Here is a 21,098-nt window from a genome sequence, read left to right on the forward strand (position 1 = left end):
AAACCTGGCTGAGTGAAGCCATACCGGACAACGCAATACATCTGCCGGGCTTCCAGCTGTTCCGAGCGGATCGCATCGCGGAGCTAACGGGGAAAACGAGAGGTGGTGGATTGTGTTTCTACATTAACGAAAGTTGGTGTTCAGATGTAACAACACTGAAGAAGATGTGCTCTCCTAATTTAGAGGCACATTTCATAAACTGTAAACCCTTCTACTCGCCTCGGGAATTTTCCTCTTTCATTCTCGTGAATGTTTACATCCCTCCAGACGCGTGCGCGAGCGCGGCGCTACAACAGCTGGCTGAACAAATATCTGAAACGGAACAAAGATACCCAGACTCTCTTTTAATCATTCTTGGGGATTTTAACAAAGCAAATCTTTCCCGTGAACTACCAAAATACAGACAGCACGTTACATGTCCCACCAGAGACAGTAATATACTGGACCACTGTTACACCACAATAAGAAATGCATATCACTCCGTCCCACGGGCAGCTTTGGGGCTCTCTGATCACTGTTTGGTTCATCTCATACCGACCTACAGGCAGAAACTGAAATCAGCTAAACCTGGAATAAGGACTGTGAAAAGATGGACTAATGAAGCAGAGCAGAATCTACAGGCCTGCTTTGATTGCACTGATTGGACTGTTTTTGAAGCTGCTACCAATGATCTGGATGAGCTCACAGATACTGTAACATCATATATAAGTTTCTGTGAGGATACATGCATTCCTACCAGGACATTCTTATCATTCACTAATGATAAACCATGGTTTACTGGGAAACTCAAACACCTTCGTCATGCCAAAGAGGATGCTTACAGAAGTGGGGATAAAATCTTGTATAACCAGGCCAGAAACAGATTGACAAAGGAGATCAGAGTTGCTAAAAGGAACTACTCTGATAAACTGAAAAACCAGTTTTCATCCAACGACCCATCATCAGTCTGGAATGGCCTGTGGAACATTACCAACTACAAGTCACCATCCCCTCGATCTGTGGACAATCAACACCTGGCTGACGATTTAAATTCATTTTACTGCCGGTTTGAAAAGCCCTCATTCACACCACACACCCGGTCTGATCTGCACTTCACACATTCAGCATCACCTCCTGTTCTCCAATTATCACTCCCCCCTCCTGCCATCCAACCTGAGCTTAAGGTCTGTGTGGAGGACGTGAGCCGAGTCTTCAAAAAACAGAAGACTAGGAAAGCCTCAGGCCCAGACGGCATCTCATCTGCTTGTTTAAAAGCCTGCGCTGACCAACTGGCCCCGGTCTTCACGCAGATCTTCAACAGATCATTGGAGCAGTGTGAAGTTCCCTGCTGCTTCAAACGCTCCACTATCATTCCTGTCCCCAAAAAACCCAAAATCACTGGACTTAATGACTACAGACCTGTCGCTCTCACGTCTGTGGTCATGAAGTCGTTTGAAAGACTGGTGCTGGCCCACCTGAAGGACATCACTGGACCCCTGCTGGATCCCTTTCAGTTTGCTTACAGAGCAAACAGGTCTGTGGATGATGCAGTCAACATGGGACTGCATTATATCCTGCAACATCTCGACAGACCAGGGACTTATGCAAGGATCCTCTTTGTGGACTTCAGTTCGGCCTTCAATACCATCATGCCTGGTCTTCTCACAGCCAAACTGACCCAGCTCTCCATACCATCCTCGATCTGTCAGTGGATCACCAGCTTCCTGACGGACCGGCAGCAGCGAGTGAGACTGGGGAAACACACATCCAAGACACTCACAATCAGCACTGGTGCTCCCCAAGGATGCGTTCTCTCCCCACTGCTCTTCTCCCTGTACACTAATGACTGCACTTCTAAAGACCCCACTGTCAAGCTCCTGAAATTTGCAGACGACACCACTGTCATCGGTCTCATCCGAAACGGTGACGAGTCTGCTTACAGACTGGAGGTTGAACAGCTGGCTGCCTGGTGCAGTTATAACAACCTTGAGCTGAACACGCTCAAAACAGTGGAGATGATCGTGGACTTCAGGAGGAACAGCTCAGCACTCCTCCCACTCACCATCATGAACAGCACTGTGGAAGCAGTGGAGTCATTCAGGTTCCTGGGCACTATCATCTCTCAGGACCTGAAGTGGGACAATCACATTGACTCCACTGTGAAAAAGGCCCAGCAGAGACTGTACTTCCTTCGCCAGCTGAGGAAGTTCAACCTGCCACAGGATCTGCTGATTCAGTTCTACTCAGCCGTCATTGAGTCTGTCTTGTGCGCTTCCATCACTGTCTGGTTTGGTTCAGCTACCAAATCAGACATCAGGAGACTACAACGGACAGTCCGGACTGCGGAGAGGATTATTGGTGCCCCCCTGCCAAACCTCCAGGACCTGTACTCTTCCAGAGTGAGGAAGAGAGCAGGTAAAATCATCACAGACTCCACTCACCCTGGACACAACCTGTTTGAACTGTTACCGTCAAGACGGAGACTCAGATCACTGGCCACAAGAACATCTCGGCACAGGAACAGTTTCTTCCCACAGGCCATTTCCCTCCTGAACAGTTAACACTCCTCCCAAGGCATATGCCTGTAAGTGCAATACTCCCACTGTTTAGTGCAATATCCCACAACTCAGGTGATACTTATATGTAGATTTATTTATTTATAATATTCAAAACACTGTAAATAGGTTCATAATCTGTAAATCTGAAAATGTCTATTCTGACTAAACCAAACTGTGATAGTTTTATTCTCATATATTTATATTTTTATTTTTTATTCTTATAATTTGTAGTATTATGTTTCATGTTGTATTTGTATATGTCCACTGGAAGCCTCAGTACCAAAACAAATTCCTTGTGTGTGCAAGCACACTTGGCAATAAAGCTCTTTCTGATTCTGATTCTGATTCTGAAGTATAAAAAGTATTTTATTGAATTAAAACTTCCTAAACTAAAACTTGGTGTCTCTTCTTCCTGGCCGCCAGGGGTGTGCGATGGAGCCGGCACTCACAGTGGATACACGCAGCGGGGCCTCTCCGGACGTCCAACGGTAAGTCACCGAACAGATTCTTGCAAGGAATTCACACCGTCGTTCTCCTCACAGTCAGAGGCCAGTAAATGAACAGATGCTTCTCAGGAGTTCACACGACAGTTCCTCTTCCCACCACCAGGGGTAAGTAATGGAGCAGATGCTTCTCAGGAGTTCACACAACAGTTCCTCTTCACACCACCAGGAGTAAGTAATGGAGCAGATGCCTCTCAGGCATTCACACAACAGTTCCTCTTCACACCACCAGGGGTAAGTAATGGGGCGGATGCTTCTCAGGTGTTCACACGACAGTTCCTCTTCACACCACCAGGGGTAAGTAATGGAGCAGATGCTTCTCAGGAGTTCACACGACAGTTCCTCTTCACACCACCAGGGGTAAGTAATGGAGCAGATGCTTCTCAGGAGTTCACACGACAGTTCCTCTTCAGGCCAACAGCATGTCCATACTCACGACAGGACTTTCTTCAGTGTGAGAAGCTCAATGGGCAGATGCTGGTTCTTGTTTAGAACAGGAGAATCAAACAGCAATATATGAATGTTTCACGAATCCTCTTCAAGTCATCAGCATTCAAATACTCACAGCAGGGGCTTGCTTCAGTGTGAGAAAGCTCGATGGACAGGAACTGGTTCTTATTTGGAACAGGAGAGTCAAACAGCAATATATGAATGTTTCACAAATCCTCTTCAAGTCATCAATATTCAAATACTCACAACAGGGGCTTGCTTCAGTGTAAGAAAGCTCAATGGACAGGAACTGGTTCTTATTTGGAACAGGAGAATCAAACAACAAGATATGAATGTTTCACGAATCCTCTTCACACTAGACAGACTGGAGCTGCAACCCTGTACAGTGCACACTCATCACACAGTAAATGGTTACTTCTGACTCAGCAATCCAGGACAGTGAGTGTAACGGCTGGGAACACGGACAGACACAAGGTGACAATCCTCACACCAGTGCATACATCAATCACTTCAAATAGTAACAGGTGTTCACTTCACACTAAGCACTGCAACTCACAGCAACTCGCAGTGAATAAGGTCTCCGCTCGTTATCCCAGCCGACTCCCTCCTCCTGAGTTGATGAAACAGCACATCCAGTCTGTACGGGAAATGCACTACACACACACCAATGACATTAAAGCTGCAACAACATCAGACATCAGATTTCAATAGGCATCATCAGAATTCAATAGGCCTCAGGGCAAACTCGCCAGACGGTTGTATACAACACCAGCGTTGAGTCAAATAATAAGGATTACCGATGGCACTTAACTGTCTCACTTCTCTGTCACTGTTGTCTCTCCTTCCCCATCCAGGTTGAATCGCCGTTTTAGACTCCTTCTCTGCCGTGGATCGCCCCTTCCCGCTCTATCCTTCTAGCTCTGCTTCTCTTCTTCACTCAAACATCCGCTTTTATGATCCCCCTCGTGAACGCCATAATTCAATCTCCGCCCATCTCGCAGCTGCCGCTCGTTTCTCCCGTTTACGGGATCCAGCTGAACTGTTTTTTTTTTTCCTGGGGCAACCGGCGGGGTGTTACATTAAATTAGCTCCCCATGGAAACAACACCGAAATAATGGTTCCGCCCTTCGTCACCTGGTGACAGAATTATTAATTAATTTATAGGGAATCACTTAAACGGCTCGCAAATGACTTTTCCAGTGTTCATTTGAACGGACCCTAACTATAAGCTCTAAAACGGATATAAATATCCAAACTATAGTGAAACACTATTTATTAGCAAGGTAACTTAGATCAGCAGTTTAAGACATTAAATCTGTAAGCACATAACACAAGACAATTATCTTTAAAATATAAACAAGACTTTATTGATTATTCTAAAACATAAAACTAACATCGAACACAAACAGATGCACACACACACACACACACACACACATTCATACGAGTTGCAGAAAGAAAGAGAGTGAGGAAAGAATGATTTTTAAGAGTGAGATGATGAATTCCCAAGTTTGTATATGGACTTATAAGACATGACCTGAACGAACCATCAATCATTAATTTAACCCTTCAATCGTTTCTTAGGCGGATTATTCAATTTTATCTCAATGCACCAGTTCAGCTAAGAGTCTGGAGTTAGGCTATACTTGCGTTTGTCTGTGCGTTTCTTTGTGAATTCCTTTTGTCGGCGTAAAAGGGTGTTTCCCGGGTTCGTTGACTGGCGGGTCCTCGTGCCTGAATATATGTCTCTGGGCAGCCAATCACGTTGTGTGTTGGTGATGGATGAAAAGTCTTTGAAGTTGAAAGCGGGCTTTGCAGTCGAATCGTTTAAACGAAACTTTGCAGCAAAACTTAACTTAGAACCGAGACTCTCAACGGAAAAGAAAAGAAAACTAAGAAAGAGAAAGAAAAGTGAGACGAGAGTAGATGGCTTGGATGAAGCTGTTAACCCATGTTCTTCTGATCTTGTTTTGGGTTCTTTTGTCTGCTGGTCTACATGGTTACTCGTCTGTCCGGTTCGTCATGGCTTCTCCATGACTTCTGTAAATTTGCTTTAGGGAACAAATTCACAAACCAAACCTCAACCCAACATAACAAAAATTATACTGAAAAACTCTCCACTGGCTTTTTCGGGTCCTAAGATTTTAAACTCAATGGTTTGTCCAACCTCTTAGATGATTCTGACCAATAAGACACTGTGTTATTTGAGAGGCGGTATTTTCGTCACCTCTCATCGTAAATCATGCGTTATCTGTGATCCCTTTACTTCTCCAGCTCTAGCAAAGAGTAAAAATGGTACAGTTTAGACATGATTCCAATTATAAAAACACGACACATTTTACACAGATTTCACTCAAGCCTTCTTAGGAATTAAGCACATATGATCGTACTGATAGGAAACAAGACACACTTTCATTCAAACATCTAATAGTTATAACAATTACATGACTTGTATGTGATCTAAGCATAATAGACACATACAGAGGTGGTAGATACAATATAGGATTATGTAGTTGAACAATGTTTGATTATAAGTCCGTAAATAATTGTTTTGGGATGATTTTATGTATTTTTATATGTAAAATCTCAGTCTCTGTGGTTTTAACAGATTTCCACCGAGGGGGCGTCAAAAGGTCCTTAAAAAGGAGGTCTGTTTTAAATCATTTGTCATGGGTTCAAACAACCTCTGCCGCTATCTTGGTGGGTTCTGAGCCGTGCCATCTCTGAACCAATCAGTCTTTTTCAAACTATCTAACTTTGACCAGTTCTTCCTCTATTAAGGCTCATCTCTTTGAAGCTTACAGGGCCATAAAGTCGTTTTGTAGACTAGCTGGAGCCGGGATCGTTACGGTTCTGGAATGTTGAGTTTTGTGTGGCATTATGTTTGAATGAATCAGAATCAGAATTTGAATGAATCACATGGAGGATTTGTTTGTGTTTGGTTCGACTTCAATTCCTACAAGACCCAAAGCCGAATCGAAAGACCGTTGTTTGCCAGCAGGAGCAGCCATTCTTGTTTTCATTTTCCTTATGTTAAGCCCGCCCACCGACTCTATACACGATCTGACTGGCCTGACCAGTTTTTGTTTTTTCCAGCTCGAAAGTCAACGGAGAGTTGCTAGACCACACTGGCTGCAAAATAATTTTTGCTGCCGCTAGGTTGCATCTAGATTTCTAGGCTAGTTTCCGTCAGCCGCTAATAAGCTGTGTTTCATTGGTGCTTGTTACAATGTTTCGTTGTTCTATGTTTGTTCATTTTGGTTCACATTATCTGTTGCCTGCTAATACGAGAGTCATGTAGTTCCAAGAATAAACAGTCAAAACTGTTATATTTTGAATCGCGTGTCTTTATGTTGTTAACGAGCACTTTAACAGTGGGGTTCATAACAGGTTAACCATAAGCTACATTAGCATTAAGTTAGCTTAGCCTGATAAACTGGTTAAAATATTAAGTAATGCTCTTGTGTGCTCTTTCTCACACTTAAGGCTCTCCTCAGCAGCCTGGTGAACCAGCATCAACTGATTGTAATCACCAGTAATGCCACAAGCCCAAACCTTTCAGGTCGTGGGTTAGAATCCTGTGTGGCACATGTCCAGACAGCAAGAGGTACTGCGGCCAGAAGTGATGCAAAATGTGATGCAATGACTTCTGACCTGTAATGCTGCTTGAATCATAATCATACACTGTTTGACCCCCTGTCTGAGCCTAGTTTCTCCCAAAGTTTTTTTTCTTCTTCTCTATTCTGTCACCTTATGGAGTTTTGGTTCATTGATCTTAATATTATCAATGTTTTATCAAAATTACCCTTAGGGTATTAACATGGGATCTCTTTCAAACATTGAAAGAGTCTGTGAAATTTAATTTCTAATGATAACAGTGGCTAAGACCCCTGTGGTCCCACTTTATATTAAGTGGCTTTAAGTACTATGTACTTACATCGAAAAATAAGTACAATGTACGTATTGTGTTCATGTTGTATTGTAAAACACTTTTGCTGCTATTGAGGTGTGATATGGGTAAGGTTACGGACAGGTGCAGTGGTATCAGTAGGTTTAAGGTTGAGTTAAGGTGTAAGAGAAGGGTCAACAGTGTAATTACACATGTAATTACATAAATTAATTACAGCTGTAATTACATGAATATATTTTCAAAATATAAGTACAATGTAAAATATATATATATATATATTTTATTTTTTTTACATTGTACTTATGTATATATTGTACTTGTGTACATTGTACTTGTGTACATATATATATATATATATATATATATATATATATATGTACACAATAAGTCCAGTGTATCAAATTAATAATTTCAATGTAAGCAAGCACATAGTACTTAAAGCCACTTAATATAAAGTGGGATCCATTTGCATTTTCACAGGAAACAAAATTAAACATTCACAAGAACAAAATTCTCCAAACTTTGTCCTCTTGGCATCATAATCAGGCTCCCAACTGAACTTAGATTTTCTCAAAATGAAAAATGTATTGTTCTCTCTTACAAGTTAAGGTACAATATGCATTTGATATTCCGATGATACAGTCGTTCACCTGCAAAACTGCAAACATGAGTTACAGACTGTGTTCTGTATTCTTATAAAATAAAAACATTGACGTGATTGCATGAGATTACTCACCTTACTGGCAAAGCGTAGATAATTCAGTGATTCATTGAAGCTTTCCTCCTCAGGTGATATATTCACAATCATCAAACTTTACAGAGGTAAAGAAATAAGACATGTTCCTAAAAACAACAACAAAATAATTATATTCTGCAAAACTGCAAAGAAAATTACATCACAGGCTATAAAACATGTATTCTACTTACATTTTGCTGTTGCCTCCGAGGCAGTTCTGGAGGAGGTGTGTGAGCTTTGAGTTACAGTAGGGAACAAAGCTGTCCTGAAAAATTGAGTAAGAAATTGATGGTGTAAAATCATTATTGTCTAGTAGGGCAGGTTAGATCCCATCCTATTAATTGTGGTTGTCACATGAATGACGGTGTGACGGCCGCTTTCAGCGGTACTTCCGCCTGTCCCGCGCCCAATTTAATGACCTGTTGTCCCGCATCGGAGCGAGGATCACCCTCGCCCTCACCCACCTAATCTGTAATTTATTTATGTTTTGATGATAAATGAAGCCAGCCTACTACAAAAGTGATTAAACTTTCCTGTGATTTTTTTTTCTCACACAACACTGTCCAGACTCGAACTATGTTCTTGCACTAAAGTATGTTGGTTGTCTTAACATTAGAATAATAATAATGTTTCAGATAATCTAGATTGGATATGGAATAAATAGCATTCAATACAAAATTAATGTCTCATATATTAAAATCAAGTTTTTATGTGATAAAATATTTACTTCACCACGTGACAGCAGCAAGCAGGCTCCTGATCGGTTAACGCGGCGCAAACTGACGCAGAAGTTCAGATTTTTCAACTCGGGGGGCAGACGCGAATTCGCGTCAAATGCGTGAATGCATAAAAAGCACTAAATAAAATAATTTGCATAACGTGCCAGACGCTCAATTCGCGCCATTCACGCAAACTTGACGCTCGAATGTGGCCTACCGCGCCGCGCTCTACGCCTCATTCGCGCCGCAGGAATTTTTTACACGCGTAACGCATCTTTGCATTGACTTAACATTGAAATCACTCGCGCCAGACACTCTATTTGCGTCTTGTGTGAACGCACCATAAGGCGGAGTTTATGCCACCTGGGTACGCATCAATATTGAAATAGCATTGTGGGTGTGCGCAAAGCTCTGCTGGAGGTATGAACCTAGCTGTTTGGCTAATTTTGCTGCTAGCGCATATGCACTATTTCAGTGTGTATGTATTCTTTGAAGTCAGGTTATGGTCAGGATTGGTGCGACTTTGGTGTTGGGTGCTGACTGTCTTTCACTCCAGTTATGTCAATTCCAGCGGATTAATGGTTGTTTTGGTGTGACCCCCGGTAACTTATGCTTCTATCTTATTGCATCTCATGTGGATGCTCAGATGGAACACCTGCATATTTGTGGTATTCCTATTATAGACAAAGCTGTGAGTAACCGAATAATCTGTGGGTTAGGCAATCTATTACTGGGTATGTATATCTAATCCCTTGAGTATTATGGGGTTGGGTGTTTTTGATTAATTTGTTAATTTAGTCTATTTAAGTGGGTCAATCTGTTTGTGAGCATTTCGTCTCTGTGGACTGCAGGACAAATGCTCCCTAGACAACGTTGTGAGACTGCACAGTTTGTTCTGCTGCTACTTATATGACGGTGTGACGGTTTCATTATTTTTTGATGCATCCCCTTGTATCTGCGTGAGGCGATCTTCGCATCGCGCTCCAAACTCAGAAAACAGTCATCCAGCCGCGATCACTCAGAATGAGTCTGAGCGCCCGGGCAAGCATGGCTGTCAACTCTGAATCTGATTCAGCATGAGCGAACACCACCAAGGGGGGAAGTTAAGCGTCATCTTCCTCTCCAGAGAACAATAGCCCACTCACCGATGCAGAGTTTAGAAAAAGTATCTGAAGTATGGGTAAGCGCTTGTTAGCGATTGAAAAAAACTGTAATAATAACTTTATTATCAAGCCGCCATAGGATGTTTAACTCGATCAAGAATTTAAACAAGGGCTTAAATATAAGTTCCATTAATAGAATACTTGAAATTTGTTTATAACTCATTTGCCATTATTTAAAAGCATTTACATACAACAGCAACCATGCACACGGGAATAGTATGACGCCTGTACGCATTTAAACACTGTTTTACAATCAAGAAGATGTAAGTTTGAACATTGAAGGGGATTATTCCTGTTTTTGCATATTCAGTTACATACACATATTCAGCTTCATAGACATTATTGTCTATTATTAGTTATGGAATTTAACAATATTTTGCGACTTTAAAAAAAAGCCTTTTAAAAATGACATTGAAATAAGAAACTTGTGTTTTACTTTGTAGTTAGTCCAACGCTATCTCAGGACCAATTCGTACGAGTGATTAAAAGGTGGCTAATTCGTACGACCTCACTCATGTGATTTGTCTAAACCCATGTAATGGGTAGGTTTAGGGGCGGGGTCAGTGGTAGGTCATTTGTACGAATTCATACGTATTTGGTAAGTCGTAAAATATTTACGAATTAGCAAAAATCGTACGAATTAGCAAAAATCGTACGAATTTGTACGAGTGAGGTCGAATGAATTCGTACGAATTAGCCACCTCGTAAAATTCGTACGAATTGCCATGAGATCGGGTTGGTTACTCAGTTTTCATTAAAAATGCAAATACACAAAACCAGCTTGTTTATACATCCATTTTCTTTGTTTGCCTCCTGTCCTTGCATTTATTGTGGAGGAATTGTCTGTAAAACACACACAAACACACACACACACACACACACACACACGATATATATTTACTTAAATTTGAGTCAAAATAAAGTCAGAACTAAATCTGGATTAAAACTAAGAAATAATGCATTGACTTTACTAAAATTGGGAATATAACTTTGTTCAAGCTTAAATAGAACTTAATGCATGTTGTGCAGTTTTTGCATGAAGTGAAAAAAAAAATCACCTGCATCTTTGGGCTTAGATGGGGCAGCATGACTGTTCTGGCAGTGAGAAGAAGGGTTTGTAGAAGGGTTTGTAGATGGAAGATTTGAATCATAGAAAGAAGGAGGAGGGGTGATGCAAGAGGAGGTAGGAGTAGGGGTGGGGGAAAATGGTGTAGGAGGAGGAGTGGGGAAAGAAGAGGTAGGAGGAAGAAGGGTGATGTAAGAGGAGGTAGGATGAGGAAAGTTGGAGGAAGAAGATGGAGGAGGAGGAGGAGGAGGAGGAGGAATGGTGTAGAAAGAGGAGGACGGAGGAGGAAGGTTAGAGGAAGAAGATGGAAGAGGAGGAAGAAGGGTGTAGAAAGAGGAGGAAGGAGGAATGCTGGAGGAGGAAGATGGAGGAGGAGGAAGGGTGTCAAAAGAGGAGGAAGGAGGAGGAAGGCTGGAGGAAGAAGATGGAGGAGGAGGATGAGGAAGGCTGGAGGAAGAAGATGGAGGATGGCTGGAGGAAGAAGATGGAAGAGGAGGAAGAAGGGTGTATAAAGAGGAGGAAAGAGGAAGGCTGGAGGAAGAAGATGGAGGAGGAAAGGTGTAGAAAGAAGATGGAGGAGGAAGGCTGGAGGAAGAAGATGGAGGAGGAGGAGGAAGGCTGGAGGAAGAAGATGGAGGAGGAGGATGGCTGGGGGAAGAAGATGGAGGAGAAGGAGGAAGGGTGTAGAAAGAGGAGAAAGAAGGAGGAAGGGTGGTGGAAGAAGATGGAGGAGAAGGAGGAAGGGTGTAGAAAGAGGAGAAAGAAGGAGGAAGGGTGGTGGAAGAAGATGGAGGAGGATGAGGAAGGCTGGTGGAAGAAGATGGAGGAGGAGGATGAGGAAGGCTTGAGGAAGAAGATGGAGGAGGAGGAGGAGGAAGGCTGGAGGAAGTAGATGGAGGAGGAGGATGAGGAAGGCTGGAGGAAGAAGATGGAGGAGGAGGATGAGGAAGGCTTGAGGAAGAAGATGGAGGAGGAGGATGAGGAAGGCTTGAGGAAGAAGATGGAGGAGGAGGATGAGGAAGGCTGGAGGAAGAAGATGGAGGAGGAGGATGAGGAAGGCTTGAGGAAGAAGATGGAGGAGGAGGATGAGGAAGGCTGGAGGAAGAAGATGGAGGAGGAGGATGAGGAAGGCTGGAGGAAGAAGATGGAGGAGGAGGATGAGGAAGGCTTGAGGAAGAAGATGGAGGAGGAGGATGAGGAAGGCTTGAGGAAGAAGATGGAGGAGGAGGATGAGGAAGGCTGGAGGAAGAAGATGGAGGAGGAAGGGAGGAAGTCTGGTGCTGGCAGACAGTTTCAGCAGTACTGGTGTGGGTTTGAATCCTCTGGTAATCTATGAGAATTTTTTTGAAAGAAAATTAGAAAACATTTCTTTGAATTTTGCATGTTTAGATCATATGAACGAAATACTTACTTTTAATAAAACATTAATAAAGGCTAGTCATCCTTTCAAAGATGGTTTGATTTGGTCCAACTGCAAATGGACCCATTGAAGTGATGACTTCAGCCACAAACCCATTTTTTTTTTCTTTAGAAATTAAGAGAATTGGTTTATAGCCAAGTATATCCAATTTATTGACCTGTAAAACAAATGCACAGACAGTCAATAAATATCTATGTATTCATAATGGTAAGCAGGGACTTATCAGACAATTCTGTAGCAAAACAACTGGATTATCAAAGTAAAAAAGAAAGGTGTCTAAATGTTTAATTGAGAAATGTAGCAACTCATAATGTAATAACTGCAGGAAATGTAAAAACTGCACATAATGAAATAAGTATTACATATTGGAATAAAATGTTCATGATGTAATAATTTTCTCAAAATGTAATAAAATCTTGAGCTCATAATAACAATTTTTACATTTTGAGAAATATATTAAATTATAAACTTACCGAAACAAATAATATTTCCATTACTGTAATAACTTTTAAAACATAAAAATATTAGTATCACCTTACAGTACATTTAAAAAATCTAAATCCAGTCTTAAACGGCCTGCAAAATGCAACATTGAAATATTCATGCAATTGTTATTACATATGTTTATTTAACAAAAAACATTTGTATTCCTTGTTTTTTTTTTTGTGTGTGTGTGTGTGTGTGTGTGTGTGTGTGTGTGTTTGATTGTGTGTGTGTGTACATCATGTTACACAGAGCGCAATTTAAGCAAACATTTATTCACTTTAATACAAGTTACAACAAAACAAAGCCTGAATGTACATCAGAGGGCATGTTGAAAAATACAGTACAATTTAAAATCATGTACAGTGGTTATAAAAAGTGTTGCATTTTGCAGGTAGTTTAAGACTGGATTTAGATTTTTTAAAATGTACTGTAAGGGAATACTAATATTATGTTTTAAAAGCTATTACAGTAATGAAAATATGATATGCTTTGGTACATTTCTCAAACTGTAAAAATTGTTATTACATTACGTGCTCAGGATTTCATTACGTTTTGAGAAAATGATTACAGTATGAACATTTTATTACAACCATTATGAGTGACTACAAGTAAGAAAAAAAATATATATATATAAATTAACAGATTTTTACTATTTAATTATTCAGTTTTATAAATACAGGTCCTTCTCAAAAAACTAGCATATTGTGATAAAGTTCATTATTTTCCATAATGTAATGATAAAAATTAAACTTTCATATATTTTATATTCATTGTCTGTGTGGAAGTCTGTGGGAAGGAAAAAGTGTGGCAAAAAACGCAGAAAACGAACAGTATTTATATCGTTTTTACCTCTTGTAACCACAGCCACGTCCAAGTGATCTGAAGGCGTGGGTGCTTCGGTCTGTGCAAGCGCCGTAAAGTGCTGGAAGTGATCTCTTGTGCGTGTTCGTAACTCATTGTTTACACAGAGATTTCGGAAGTGTTACCTTTCACTGTGAAGATGTAAACATATTTACATTTACAGGAAGTCGCAATGGAAGATGATTTCAATATATCAACAGACAACGTTGAAATTTTTTTTTTTGAGTGACGTACACGCACAAGAGATCACTTCCGGCGCTTGCGCAGGCCGAAGCGCATGCGCCCTCAGATCACTTGGATGTGGCTGTGGTTACAAGAGGTAAAAACGATATAAATAATGTTCGTTTTCTCACACAAACCGCTCGTTTCGTGTCTTAGGCCATCAATGTGTACTTACATTTACGAGTCATTAAATCATGTTTAATTTGGACTTCTCTGTGCATGCTCTTTGAGGTGGTGACCGTAGACCTGCATTATATGACTGACAGACAAGAACGGTTTGACCTAAAAATATCAAAATTGAAACTACTGCGGAAACAAAGACACCTACATCTTGGATGCCCTTGAGGTAAGCTAAAACATACAAAAATTAATTTCAAAGTGAACTATCGCTTTAACGGACCACTTGCTGCCTAGAGAGTGAACAGATGAACAGCCATGACAGAGTGAAGATGTCAATCAATTCATCACACTGTGGCAGGGGCAGACGGCAAAGCAAATCCCTCGTCAGGCTGGCCAATTATAATCCACTTATCGTGTTTGATGGTGTTTATTGTAATATGACACCATAGAGCATTGCAATTACATTTACACACATAACTAAAGTCGGCGTGAATTGAAAATTCACCCTCTTTTCCCCATCTTATTGTGAATAATTCATCCGTGGATATGTTTTGACTGGTTTTACCTTTAAGAAATCCCAGACAGCTGCTCTAGATTCGGCCGACTAAAAAAAAGGAACCAAACAGTGGATCCCTTTCTTTATTGTCATGGCAACAACTGCTGTTTCAAAGCACCAGAAACAATAGAATTTCTAACCATGTACCACTTACAAAAAAATTGCCATGGTAACCAAATTTGCCTAGAGCAAAATTCGAGCAGTTTATATGACACGTCACGGTAACTATACTTCATCTAAAACTAGTTTACCTAGAATTTGTCTCATGTTGGTATAATTAGGAGCCAAGCCCTGAAGTAGGAAAATTATTAAATTTGTCACACTTGTAGTGATTGTATGAATGGTAATCTGACCAACTTTGGGGTCTCAAGGACTAGCTCTATAGTGCCACCACCAGTTAAAAAAAATTCACATTTGAAACAATCATAACTGTTGAACTCTTTGATCAAGAAAAGTGAAACTTAGTACACCTTATTCCTCTCTTCATGCTGACCATATTCAACATTTTACTTTAAGACTCCACCCATTATAGAAGTGGCCATTTTGAAAAGTACAATTTTCAGTTTTTAAGCTTCTTTTTTAAATTTTAAATCGAATCCAAGGATACCGATTTTGCCAGGATCTAACTGGCCACCATTTTGAATTTTGTCATAAATTGCAATATCTTGTAAACGACTTGACATCAGCACAACATTCAGGTATCATCATCAGCATGTCCTGAATGTACCAGAGAAGTTTAAACCCAGCACCACCCAGTGTTCCAGACATTAAGGATTTTTACAAAAACACATCACTTTTGAAAACATTGTCCAGAATTTGTTTTCTCTGTGTCGTTTCGTTCCCTGGCTAATGCAGATTCTGACAATGTGTCATTTGTCATTTTCCTTAAATGTGCCTGTCCGCCATATTGAAGTAAATGAAAAACAGCTTTTTTGCTACACTCCTCCTACAAATTTTGTCCATAATTGGCTCAGATGATCTTTGGACCGATCCGCACAGAAATTACTGAACAGATTTTTGATATTCTCTACCGTTCCCGAAAATCTCCAAAGTTGACCCTGCATGTGTTTGTTGTCTTATGCTAGTTAGCTTAGCATGCTAATTGTTTAGCATACTAATGTTGGAAACTTTTTCCTTCAGAGACCAGGAGACGTTGGGATATATTTCAATGCAGAAGTTACTCTTTATTGAGGACTTTGCTGTTGCAATGCTGTAGTCATCCTGTCACGCAACACATACAAAAATGGGAAGAGAACTCAAGTGCAAAAACAAGGAGGATTTAATAACAAAAAAACGTACAAACACAAATCAAAAACCCACGAGGGGGAAAACATAATAAATGAACATGAAACCAACACTGACTCTGAACATAAGAACATCAACAAGGAACTGGGAAGACGTATGACAACGAACCGACAAAGACTGCATACAAGAGGAGACTTAAAAAGGGAACAAATAAAGAGGGGACAGGTGGAACAACTCAAACACTAATCAGGTAACGAGGGGGAGGGATCAACAATCACAACAGCACATGGCACAACATAACAAACACCCATGTGCAACACAAGACAGGACAGGCATGTGACATAACCCCTCCCTACGGAGCGGCTACCAGACGCTCCATCAGGCTAGGGCGGGGCAGGAGGGAAACATCAGGGCGGAACGGAAGGGACTGATCGGAGGGACTGATGGGATAGACCAGGGCGGGACAGACCAGGGCGGGACGGGAGGGACAGACCAGGGCGAAACAGAGAGTCCATAGGGCGGTGAAGGAGAAACGCAGAGTCCATCAGACGAACAGGGAAAAACACAGAGTCCATAGGGCGGTGAGGGAGAAACACATAGTCCATCGGGCGGCCAGGGCGGCGAAGAGCCCTCGGGCGGCCAGGGCGGCGAAGAGCCCTCGGGCGGCCAGGGCGGCGAAGAGCCCTCGGGCGGCCAGGGCGGCGAAGAGCCCTCGGGCGGCCAGGGCGGTGAAGACTCCTCGGGTGGCCAGGGCGGTGCAGACCCCTCGGGCGGCCAGGGTGGAGCAGATCTTTCAGATGGCCAGGGCGGTGAAGACTCCTTGGGTGGCCAGGGGGGTGAAGACCCCTCGGGTGGCCAGGGCGGAGCAGACCCCTCGGGTGGCCAGGGCAGTGCAGACCCTTTCAGGAACAGACACCGGCTCGGGAACAGACACCGGCTCGGGAACAGACACCGGCTCGGGAACAGACACCGGCTCGGGAAAAGACACCGGCTCGGGAACAGGCACTGGCTCAGGAACAGGCACTGGCTCTGCCTCCGGCTCCGGCTCAGGAACAGGCACTGGCTCTGCCTCCGGCTCAGGAACAGACACTAGAACAGAAACAGTCACAAGGACAGACACAAACACAGACACAAACACTGGGTCCGGAACCTACATGAGCTCCAGCTCTGGAGCAGGCACTGGCTCTGCCTCCGGCTCAGGAACAGGCACTGGTTCTGCCTCCAGCTCAGGAACAGGCACTGGTTCTGCCTCCAGCTCAGGAACAGGCACTGGTTCTGCCTCCGGCTCAGGAACAGGCATAGGCTCTGCCTCTGGAACAGGCATAGCAGAGACCGGCCTCTCCAAGATCCGAGTCCGGATTCAGTTCCGGAGCTGGATGGACCGGGAGGTTCGGGCCACACCATCATCGCCAGCTCCAGCCTCGGCCCTGCCCATGCCCCTCCATAAAATGGGCCCACAGGATGACCCAAAGACCTTCCTCAAACTGTTCGAGAGGACGGCCGAGGCCTGGGGCTGGCCGCCCGCGGACTGGCCGATGCGGCTGATCCTGTTGCTGACCGGAGAAGCCCAGATCGCCGCACAAAAACTGCCAGTCCAGAACCTCCTGGTCTATGAAGACCTCCAACGCGCCATCTTGCAGCGGGTCGGACGGAACCCGGAGGAGAGCAGACAGCGGTTCCGGTCACTGGAGCTCGGGGAATCTGGCCGACCCTTCGTCTTTGCGCAGCAGCTCAGGGACGCGTACCGCAATTGGTTGATGGCCGACGGACGCGACGTCGAGTGAGTCATAGATCACGTGCTACTGGAGCAGTTCGTGGCGCGGCTTCGCTGAACCAGGCCATCCCGTTGGCGGAGGACCAGATGGTGGCATGCGCAGGGGTCGCCAAACCCCTAACAGCACAGTGATCCACAGGCCGGGGGCGCAGATGGTTGTGGCTGACTTCCTCTCCGGGAGGAGGGGGGAGAGGGGGGAGGCTGCGGTGGGGGTATCTGGCGAGTCGGGCGGTGGGGGTATGTGGCGAGGGGGGCGTGGTTCAGCGAAATCTGTAGTGGGAGAGCGAGGAAGGAGCCGAGTGGTGAGTAAGTAGGTCAAGTGCAAAATGACGAACACCTGTCTATGATTGCAGTAATTGGCGCGGGGAGACCGCCTAAAAGCCGGCTGGTGTGAGAGAGCGAGGAGAGAGAAGGACTGGGAACTTGGTACGACACGCGAGCTGAGTGCTGATAAAGTGGAATGAGAGTTATTTGATATAGTGGAAAGAGTGTTGCCTTATAGTGGAAAGAGTGTTGCCTTATAGTGGAAAGAGTGTTATTTTATATAGTGGAAAGAGTGTTCTCTCGACGTGAGTAGAGTTTATTTTAAAGCACACACAGTGCATTTTTCTGTTCTGTTTTTGACCAAATAAAAGTGTACGAGTCCCAGTCACGCTGACCCCTGTCTTCTTCCATCACATCTACACTGAACCTTCACTACAAACATTTAATAAATTTGTAATACAACACTAACCAATTGCTATTATTTCTCTAATGTGGCTCTTCAGCTATTAGGTTTGTTACAGCCTGAGCCTTATGTTTACTTGTGTGTGCTTGTATTTCTCGGGTTGATCTGGTTCTCTCTCTCTCTTTTGGACTAGGCTCTGCCCCTGCGCACCTGCAGCCAGTTCAGTGATGTTCTGGGCTGGATACATAACGAGAGAGCAGGGAGAGAAGGGCGCAGAGGTTGACCTACTACGATTTGTTTCTAGAGGCGTGATCGCTTCGATCACTGTTTCAGCTCTGTCAAGAGCTTGGCGTGCACTGAAGGAGAAGGGCTCAAATGGCGTGTCGAGAGAGCCATGTGTGCGTCATGATGTTTCCCTCTAGCCTGGCATACCAGACACACATCAAGATGTTAATTCTGGGAACTCTCCATTGGCATGCCTCAATCCGAGGGGCGGGATAAACGATTGTCTTTCTCCGCACACAATAGGATAGGGCTACAACCAACCAGAGCAACAAAGAATGTGACGTAGTCTGAGCGACGGAGTCAGAGTCAGAGCAAAGCCGTTCTTTGTTCTTGTATCAAAGAAAGTTTAACTTCAAATCCTCCAGAGTGTAAAGAACTAACTGAGTAATTAAATAATGTGTCTGGGTTAGACAGGTCAATTTAGCTCAAAAGGAATTGTCACAGGTCGGGATAGCCCCCCTCTGGCGCAGACCACTCCCTGTGAGCGTACTACCTCGAGGAGTTACCCAGAGACGCCACGAAACCAGACAAGGTATCAAGTTGAGTATGGTGTATCATTAGTGGCATGTTTCCAAGATGGCGCCGCGGATGGCTGCCTCGGTGTGGAGCTCTCCAGCTATTGTGTTGTTTTTGTTCGTTTGTTCTGCGTTTAGTCATTCTTTTCCTATCAGTTTCACCAAAGACGAACTACTGGACATTAGGAAACACACACCAGAAACCTTTTCTACAGTTTTTGATTATTCGGACGTTTTGCTGGACATTCTCGTCGGAGGGGCAGCGTTGTTGTTCAAACGCGCGTTCAGACGCAAACGCGGGAAGCGAGCCGGCGCGCTGGTTAAACTCCGCGAGCGCGGCCTGCGCACTGCACTCCCCAGTATTCATCTCGCGAATCTCCGATCCCTTCCTAACAAAACGGATGAACTTCTTCTCCTCACCCACACTAACAAGGATTTTTTAAACTCTGCTGCTTTGTGCTTCACTGAAACCTGGCTGAGTGAAGCCATACCGGACAACGCAATACATCTGCCGGGCTTCCAGCTGTTCCGAGCGGATCGCATCGCGGAGCTAACGGGGAAAACGAGAGGTGGTGGATTGTGTTTCTACATTAACGAAAGTTGGTGTTCAGATGTAACAACACTGAAGAAGATGTGCTCTCCTAATTTAGAGGCACATTTCATAAACTGTAAACCCTTCTACTCGCCTCGGGAATTTTCCTCTTTCATTCTCGTGAATGTTTACATCCCTCCAGACGCGTGCGCGAGCGCGGCGCTACAACAGCTGGCTGAACAAATATCTGAAACGGAACAAAGATACCCAGACTCTCTTTTAATCATTCTTGGGGATTTTAACAAAGCAAATCTTTCCCGTGAACTACCAAAATACAGACAGCACGTTACATGTCCCACCAGAGACAGTAATATACTGGACCACTGTTACACCACAATAAGAAATGCATATCACTCCGTCCCACGGGCAGCTTTGGGGCTCTCTGATCACTGTTTGGTTCATCTCATACCGACCTACAGGCAGAAACTGAAATCAGCTAAACCTGGAATAAGGACTGTGAAAAGATGGACTAATGAAGCAGAGCAGAATCTACAGGCCTGCTTTGATTGCACTGATTGGACTGTTTTTGAAGCTGCTACCAATGATCTGGATGAGCTCACAGATACTGTAACATCATATATAAGTTTCTGTGAGGATACATGCATTCCTACCAGGACATTCTTATCATTCACTAATGATAAACCATGGTTTACTGGGAAACTCAAACACCTTCGTCATGCCAAAGAGGATGCTTACAGAAGTGGGGATAAAATCTTGTATAACCAGGCCAGAAACAGATTGACAAAGGAGATCAGAGTTGCTAAAAGGAACTACTCTGATAAACTGAAAAACCAGTTTTCATCCAACGACCCATCATCAGTCTGGAATGGCCTGTGGAACATTACCAACTACAAGTCACCATCCCCTCGATCTGTGGACAATCAACACCTGGCTGACGATTTAAATTCATTTTACTGCCGGTTTGAAAAGCCCTCATTCACACCACACACCCGGTCTGATCTGCACTTCACACATTCAGCATCACCTCCTGTTCTCCAATTATCACTCCCCCCTCCTGCCATCCAACCTGAGCTTAAGGTCTGTGTGGAGGACGTGAGCCGAGTCTTCAAAAAACAGAAGACTAGGAAAGCCTCAGGCCCAGACGGCATCTCATCTGCTTGTTTAAAAGCCTGCGCTGACCAACTGGCCCCGGTCTTCACGCAGATCTTCAACAGATCATTGGAGCAGTGTGAAGTTCCCTGCTGCTTCAAACGCTCCACTATCATTCCTGTCCCCAAAAAACCCAAAATCACTGGACTTAATGACTACAG

The sequence above is a fragment of the Siphateles boraxobius genome, unplaced genomic scaffold (genome assembly GCF_051911475.1).
Source record: "Siphateles boraxobius isolate OS27281-9 unplaced genomic scaffold, OSU_SipBor_1 46, whole genome shotgun sequence".
NCBI classification, from domain to species: Eukaryota; Metazoa; Chordata; class Actinopteri; order Cypriniformes; family Leuciscidae; genus Siphateles; species Siphateles boraxobius.